Source organism: Sinocyclocheilus grahami, unplaced genomic scaffold, assembly GCF_001515645.1.
Source record: "Sinocyclocheilus grahami isolate Dianchi unplaced genomic scaffold, SAMN03320097.WGS_v1.1 scaffold606.1, whole genome shotgun sequence".
Lineage (NCBI taxonomy): Eukaryota > Metazoa > Chordata > Actinopteri > Cypriniformes > Cyprinidae > Sinocyclocheilus > Sinocyclocheilus grahami.
The window spans coordinates 17,232-26,217 of NW_015505785.1; the positions used below are offsets into that span (position 1 = coordinate 17,232).

The window sequence follows — 8,986 nt, forward strand, 5'->3', positions numbered from 1 at the left end:
GTTGTCCGGAATGGCTTCACTCAGCCAGGTTTCACTGAAGCACAGTGCAGCAGAGTTTGAAAAGTCCTTGTTGGTGCGGGTGAGGAGATGAAGTTCGTCCGTTTTGTTAGGAAGGGAACGGACATTTGCGAGATGAATGCTTGGGAGCGCAATCAGAAAGCCGCGCGCGCGGAGCTTCACCAGGGCGGCGGCGCGTTTCCCTCTTCTGCGTCTGCACGCGCGTTTGAACAACACAACTGTATCTCCGACTAGAATGTCCAACAAAACGTCAGAATAATCAAAAACCGGAAAATTGTTGTCCGGGATGTGCTGTTTAATGTTAAGGAGTTCGTCTCTGGTAAAACTTATAGAAGAAGAACGACAAAACACAGAACAAACAAACAAAAACAATAGAAGAATTGCGGAGCTCAGCGTCCTTGCTGCTATTTGCAGCGCCATGCTGATGTAAATTTTTAATGTCCTATTAATGTTGTGCATTTGTCTGTCTTGTATGTGGTGAAATCTATCATGCTACAGAACAAATTGCCCCTAAGGGGGACAATAAAGTTTTTACAATTACAATTACAGTCGATGTCCTGCAACAGAAATTCAAGCATCTTGCAGGGTTACCTCTACAACAGCTGGACAAGGTACTTCCTGTTCTTCTCATTGGTTCCGATTGCCCCCACCTCCTTATACCCATAGAACCAGTCCGACTGGGACCCCTGGTGGGCCAGCAGAAGTAAGAACACATCTGGGATGGACACTGCAGGGTCCAACTGAAGAATTGAGCAGTCATCTTTCCCATGATCAATGCTTCTTCACCTCGCATGTCAATGACCTTTATGCAAATGTGGAGAGACTGTGGCAAATGGATGTTCTACAATACCAGAGTGAAAAGATGATCACCAGGTCACGTCAAAACAAGGAGTCCATTCAGTTTCTGCAAGAAAACACAGTGAGAGTGGAGATTGATGGTGTCCAGCGATACGCTACTCCACTGCTACGTGTCAAGAACATGCCTCGTCTCTACGCATCTAAGGAAGCTGTCTTACCTCAGTTAAGGGGAATCGAGAAACAGCTGGAAAGAGACCCTGTTCTAGCTGCAGCATACCAAGAGGAGTGGCCAAGCTAGTACAAGCTGAGTATGTTGTCAAACAAAGGAAGCCTGGTACAATCCCGCTTTGCCTAGCCCCCGAACTAGATATCAGCACCAATCTCATTCAGGTTGGTGGTCACCTCTGACAAATCAGTCAACTAGACGAGGATACCTTTCACCCCATTGTCCTTGACCCACATCACCCGCTCACCAAACTGATTATCAAAGACTACGATGACCGTTTGCATCACCCTGGACCAGTGAGGGTGTTTTCAGAGCTCAGGAGGAAATACTGGGTATTAAGAGGACGAGCAGCAGTCAAATATCATCAATGCCAATGCGCTGAATGCCAAAAATGGCGGGCTAAACCGCATCCCCCCAGGATGGCAGACCTCCCACCTGCCAGGTTGAGAATTCACCAGCCAGTTTTCTATTCAACAGGGATAGATTGCTTTGGTCCTTATCTCATAAAGGTGGGACGGAGAAATGAGAAGCGTTGGGGGATCATCTTGAAGTGTATGACCACCCGTGCAGTGCATATTCATCTCCTCGCAAGTATGGACAGTGATTCATTCCTGATGGCCCTTTGTCGCTTCATTGCTCGACGAGGGAAACCCTTTGAAATCCTGTCAGATCAGGGAACAAATTTCAAAGGTGGGGATAAGGAGCTTTGGGATACCTACACTGCTCTTCAGCCTGAGCTCCAAGCTCAACTTGCAAGCCAGCAAATCAAGTTTATGTTCAATCCAACTAATGCACCACATTTCGGTGGATGCTGGGAGCGGGAAAATTGGTCCCTGAAAACAGCTCTGCAAGTGACCCTCGGAGTACAGATGGTCACTGAAGAAGTATTGCGTACTGTTCTCATTGAAATTGAGGGGATCCTCAATGCCAAACCCCTTGGTTACACATCTTCAGACATCGCTGACCCTGACCCAGTTACAGCCAACATCCTGCTGATGGGGCGGCAGGATGCCTCACTTCCCCAAGCGACATACCAGGATTCTGAGCTTCTGAGTCGACAGAGATGGAGGCATTGTCAGCTGCTAGCTGATCACTTTTGGAGGCAATTCATCCGTAACCACCTGCCCAGCCTTCAAACCAGACATAAATGGATGTCAGAAACAGACAACCTACGGATAGGTAAAACTGCTATGATTGTGGATCCACAGCTACCTCACGCACTTTGGCCTGTTGGAAGGATTGTTCAAGTTTTCCCTAGGAAGGATAACCAAGTCAGATCAGCTGAGATCAAAGTGGAGGGCAGAACTTACCTAAGGCCAGTGACCAAGATCATCTGCCTACCTCCTTTGCCTGAATGACATTCCAATACTTAGTAAGGCCTTTCTTGTTGTTCAAATTCACCTTGTGAATTTGGGGCGGCTGTAAGAAAGGCCACCCCTCGAAAGTGAACTCTTCCGAACCCTCCCGCCTGTGTTCGTGATTTGGACTGTTCCAAAACTTTCCATGGAGTGGAAACCAAGACAGTATTGAGGCTGGATGTGTATATAGGGCCTTTCGCACCGCGGTAACCTTTCATAGTACCAGAACTAATTGTGGAACTACCCACTTTTTGACATTTTCGCACCGCCGGAACTGGGTGCGATTTTAGTACCGGATTGCCTTTTTCGAGAACCAAATTAGCTCCTACTTCGGAGCAGGGTCTAACCAGCACAATTGGTACTAATTGTGACGTAAGTAGACATCGATTGGCCAAATGCATATGAAAACACCCTCACCCGCCATGATTTAAAACACTGTGTAAACATACTGTAAACATTGTGTCAACTTATTTCGCAAGTATGGAGAACAGCGATAGATGGACGGACGTGGAAGTGCAGGCACTTGTAGCAAATGTAGCACTGCCAGTTGTCGTTGGAGATTCTTAGTCCTCCTTTCTATTCTTTCAACCATTTTTATGTATACGTCGACTTTCCATGTCCATTATTGTGAAACCCGCGAGACACAACAAAAACACAGCTCCGATCACAGCGTCCTCCATCCTCCTGTTGTTAATGTTATTCTACATTTCTGTTGTTGAATGCCGCGCACAAATGAAGACCGGCTTACGTCACACACTCGGTGTGAATGCAACCCTTTAAATGGTACTGGGAAATAGTTCGCGCAAAATCGTCCCAGTACTTTAGTACTGTACATTTAGTTCTGGAACTAAAGCGGTGCGAAAGGCCCTTATGTGTTAATAGTTAATAAGTTTAATAAGTTCGAAGGATTGTGTAGATATATGTGTGCATGCAACTAATCGTAAGTACATTTACCTAATTTATTGTATGATAATTTACATTGTTAATTATATTTGCACATTATCCTGAGGACAAAATTTTATAATTCTCCTCTGTAATTAGTTTGATAGAGTATTTAATGTTATATTGCATATTAGGCTATAATGCGAAGACTTGAAACGCATCTCAGGGAACATGTTCGGGTTTGTTCACCTGACGAGCTAGACACACAGTGCAAATTTAAATTTACAGAAATACACACATCTTTGCACAATAAATCACCCTGAAGTACATTCCTGGTGTGAGACCTAATGTTCTGACCGGACATCCTGTAGCCGTTCAATGAATCCGAACCAGAGTTTGACAAGAGTAGTCAGCAGTTTTTCAGTAAATGTGACAAAAAATTTGCATGTCTTTTTACACGGGCTCCTGTAGATGAGGATGCTGCATTAATTCGCGGGGAGTTACATTTACATCAGGAGAGGATTTAATTTAATTAAATTATTTATTTGTTATATTTATATTTATTTGAATGGTACCACTGATAACATCTTGTTGCGACCGCTAAGTAACCTAATAATTAGAATTTCCTTTAGGATTTCCAGTGTGGTTGGATGCATTTATTACACACATATTCTCACCATTGCACCTTCTGAAAATGAAGCTGATTACTGTATTGCAGGGTTCCTCAAATCTTACCCTGGAGGTCCAATGCGCTGCAGAGTTTAGCTCCAACCCTGATCAAACTCACTTACCTGTGATTTTCTAATGATCCTGAAGACATTGATTAGCATGCTCAGGTGTGATTGATTAGGGTTAGAGCTAAACTCTGCAGGAAAGTGGATCTCGTGGGCCAGATTTGAGGATCCCTGCTGTATTGTATGGAAGGATGCCAGATGGAAGGGTAGTGCAAGATATCTATGCCGTAATCACCATGACAGCTGTTAAATAAACACAAATTATTCACAATTTATTTGGTCATCTTTATGTTCTACAAATACTAAAGCAACAAATTATTATTTTCCCTGTTGGATTTTAATATTGGTATTGTGGCAATCTCTTATTCATCTGTCAGGGGTGCTATTGCAGCTTCTCCTCCACTTTACGAGTCTCTGCCTTCTTACTGTTGGCTTCTGAATAGAAAGCCAAAGTTGGCTTCTGAATAGACAAATGTTTTTCATTACCGTAATTAAGAAATGTAGCATGTTGGATTAGAGAACATTTATTAAAAGCATTTATATAAAAGCATTAGACTGTGGCAAAAGCTGCTGCACATTGAAATAGATATACATTGAATGATATTTATTGAATTTCAAATATTTGTAAAATCATGTAACATTAGCCTACACCCATTTCACGCTTGAAGCTTTATCTTATTGAATTATGTTTTTATGTTTACTTTTTTTCTGCTGCCACATTTTTTTCCTTTTTTTTTTTTTGGCCCGTGGGATACCATGAAAATGAATATTAGTTCAATAAATTACCTTTCTGCCAGTTTTCACCTCTGATAACATTGATTTAGAATTAAAATTACATATTCCGTACTATGCAGAAGTCTTTTTGGCGGGAGCTGTTGCCATGGTGAATCGTAATTTCGGAGCTTCATTGATCATGGCTTTTCATAGTCGTGGTGCACGCGCTAAACTCAGAGATACACTCAACATACTCCGAGTGGATTTAACTAACTCTGCTCAGATGTTCCGAAACCGAAAACTCAGTTTCCAATCTCAGGGTAAGTCAACTCATAGTTCATGTTTTAAGTTTGTTGAACCTCCTTTCTGGAATACACCCCAGGTGATCACCTTAATTAGGTGCACTCTAATATCTTAGGTGCACTGAATCAGAGTGAAGTCATTGTGCCACAAAGGCACTGAGATCATAATAAACAAAACAATCTACAACAGTGTTTATAGAAAAAAAATATTATATTAATAAACACTGGAGAAACATACAAAACACTAAAGAAAAGGTTTAAATAATGTCAAAATCTTCATTCAACCCAAATGGTGACAAAGTATTCAAAGTATAAATCCAAAAACATTCATGTTGCAACAATCTCCTCTCAAAGTAGCCACCGCTCGCCGGGTTTTGTACCTTCACTATACCAATGTATTGTAAAGCACTAACATTGTGACCAGCTTGCCTAATGTAACGCTGTAGCGATCTGGACGTTTTTCCGACATAAGCAAGGCCACACGGACAACGAATAAGAAAAAATCACATGCGTAGAGGAACAAGTAATCATACCACATATCAGAATATTGCGGTCATCCACATTCTGGTTGCACCTGAGCCTTTGGGTTTTTTGGGATGTGCACACTTTTTTGTATTTTTGACTCATACGGTCATGTCACAATCGCGTTGAATTGTGGTTTATGGAGCTGCCTGATATTTATCACTCTTGGAACAAAAAATAAAATAAAATAATAACACTGGGGATTCGTGTGTGTATGAGAACAGGCCTCACTATCGCCACCAACTGTCACATGCCTGTATACACTAGGTCTAGGTGGTGTACATTTACTTAAAATATATACTGAATACAAACACATCACAAAAATAAAATTACAAAAGAGGGGTATTCAAATCTAATAATAATCAGAAATGTTTCTTGAGCAGCAAATCAGCATATTAGACAGATTTCTGAAGGATCATGTGACACTGAAGACTGTAGTAATGATGCTGAAAAGTCAGCTTTGATCACAGAAAAAAATGACAATTGTCACAAAAGAACATTTAAATTGTATTTTACAATATGACAATAAATAATGTTTTTATTGTATTTTTGATCAGATGATCTTGGATGAGCATAAGAAACTTCTTTCATAAACATTAAATATTTTACTGGCCACAAACTTTTGAACAGTATAAGTTTAACGTGTGACGTTCATTTTTAACATACACCATGCCACCCTTATGACACATTTTCCTATAACACATAGCCATGTTCTAAAATAGATTTATGCTTGAAAGATTTCACCAGCCTCCTTACTATTGCTAACAAGGCCATGTTTTCCACGAGTGGATGATATTCTGTATAAGGGAACAGAGACTATAGAGTCTAAAAATAGGTTTCACTGCTGCATACTGGGTTACTGTATGAAGAACCTGAAACAGAAGGTGAGAGGATGGAGTAAAGACTGTAACTAGCTTTTACACTTTAAGAACATGTTCAAGGGCTAATGCAAGAGAAGAAGGGGAAAAACAACAATAACATCCAAACTGAAAAATTTAGACAGCCAGTTGGGTTTGGTTTCGTTGAATGTGTGCTGAAAAATAGAAAATACTGTCTGAAACTGAAACTCCAAAATTGTTTAATTAGTTAAAATTTATTTGAAAATTTAGATTTTTAATTAGTTAAAAATAGAAGTTTTAACAGTTAAACTCTGTGGACCCGGATACGGGTCCAAAATCGCAAAATGTTTATGCTTCATTTACATAGCCTTCCTTATATGGTATCAGCCCATATATGGGTTCATTTGAAAGCTTGAGTGTCTTCTTTACAAAACAATACCATTCCTTTTGGTTTTTATATTCATAAAGCAGTAAAATTAAGCTTAGAAATGTATTCGTCCCACACACGAATTTCCACCTAACCATTGCGAATAATTTTTACGAAGAATGTGCATTTGATATATTTTTCACAAAAAAGTCAAGTCATATGTCACAAGAAAGCTCTCATTCTCAGGAATTTGACGATGTAGATTATTTCATTGTGTGACAGTCACAGATCGCATTATCTTCGATATATATTTTTCACAAAAAAGTCAAGTCATATGTCACAAGAAAGCTCTCATTCTCAGGAATTTGACGATGTAGATTATTTCATTGTGTGACAATCACAGATCGCATTATCTTCGATAGAATCGCGATGTAAAATTTGGTCACCTCTGAGCGAATTTACATTTATTCTGGTAGCACTGCTTCAGTCAGCCGCAAACAGCCACAAATATCTATATACTCTATATTATCGTTTAGATTAGGATCTCTTCTTTCAAACAAGACCATTTCCACGTTTCTGCGTGCTTGCATCTGTGAGATATACAGCGTTTTGTCCAGGTTCAGAAAAAGACGCTCGTCTGGAAACAGGCGCTCTTCATATCAGAAGCGCGTACAGCCAGAGTGTCTGATGTTCTATAGATCTGTGGTCGCTTGTGGACTGCAATTGGTCAGATTACAGTCTGTCAGCTCGGCGGCCATTTCAAAGCCGTGAAATTTGACACCTCTGCATCACTCGAGGGGGAGAGGGGGGTCTTGCATCCGGGACTGTGCCTGTGGGGGCTTTATGGGCTCTGTAGTTTTTTTGAATGTTTGAAGGCGAGATTCACTCACGGAATGGATACTGTACACGCATCTCGGATTATATCAATCTATGATAATCACATTACAAGTTATATGTGGTGAAGAACATTCCGCGGCACCGTGGAGACGAATGACCGCGCCTCTGGTAAGGCTATATGAGCTGTGTTTGCATATTTTATATTAGAATAGTTGTTTGGAAACTTGATAGCACAGCTAGCATTATGATACAATGTTTATTGACAGAAACGTACAGTATATTATGGATTTCAGTGAATATACAGTAAATATACATGTATTGTTGCAGTGGTGTGTGGATGAACTGAAATGTGTTTGTTTGACGCTCTGAATGTTACAGCTAGCTGCCAGATAGCAAATTAGCTCCTCTCTGGTTCGGATGATACAGTGTTGTCATGGAGAGATGCACAGGATACAGGAGTGAGCTGATGAGGTGAGAGATGCTGTGAAGCAGTATCCCAATACAGAATGCACATAAATGGAATGATATAAAGCTGGAGGATATGGATTCTATTTTAGGTTGTGATAGACCAGATATATATTATAATGTAGACAGTCTTGTGCATCCTGAAATAATTCAACTGATTGAAGAATAACACAATATGTGAAATTTGGTCCAATTCGCTTGTGCCATTTTGTATATTACTACTTAGAAAAACATAAAAATGAAACATAATTCAATTAATAATCAATTTAAGTGCTTATGGCACAAAGTAATATAGGATTGTGGGGTTAATGTGTTTTATAAAGCCTGTTTTTGTAAGGGAAACTCACCATGACACATTTCGATGCAAAAATAGACATTTTCAATCGTTTCACAAATAAGGTTCTAACTCCTGTTTAGAAGCTGTTATTTGAAAGATTCTTTTTTTCTGGTACTTTTTGGCATCTAGTGGCATCAAACAAAGTAAATTGCAGAGAGTTGGGCCTAATAGAACCTGAATTACAGATTTTCAAAAAAAATAATTAGTTTTAAATCTCCAAAATCGCCTATGTTTTTTGTGTTTATAGTAATATTTGAAAAGTATATAATGTTATTTATAAAGAATTACACTCATATTTTGTAGTTCAAAGGGTTTTCTTTACAATGAAACCATTTATTTTCATTTCCTCCATTGTATGTGTGCAGGGTAAACATTTGAATTTGAGTATGTTAAATTTAAGCGAAAATACCAAAAAAACGCCCTGAGCTTAAGTGTTAAAGTGTTTATATAACAACATAAATGTGACCCTGCCTGTGAAAACCCAGCTAAAGTCATTTGATTATGATTTACTATTTTCTACATAATATCATCCTTCATAACGATGTAGAACATTCTGTGAAAATATAACCTTTATATCTTTAATATTG

General features: G+C 39.6%; 1 long non-coding RNA gene across 1 annotated transcript in view; it reads left to right on the forward strand.

Annotated features, from left to right (window-relative positions):
* Positions 1-7,920, forward strand: part of LOC107557533 (uncharacterized) — a 23,718-nt gene extending 15,798 nt beyond the window's left edge. Inside the window, exon 4 of the long non-coding RNA XR_001605406.1 lies at positions 7,810-7,920. This is a non-coding gene — a long non-coding RNA (uncharacterized lncRNA). The remainder of the gene's footprint in view (positions 1-7,809) is intronic.
* The last annotated feature ends 1,066 nt before the right edge of the window (positions 7,921-8,986 follow it).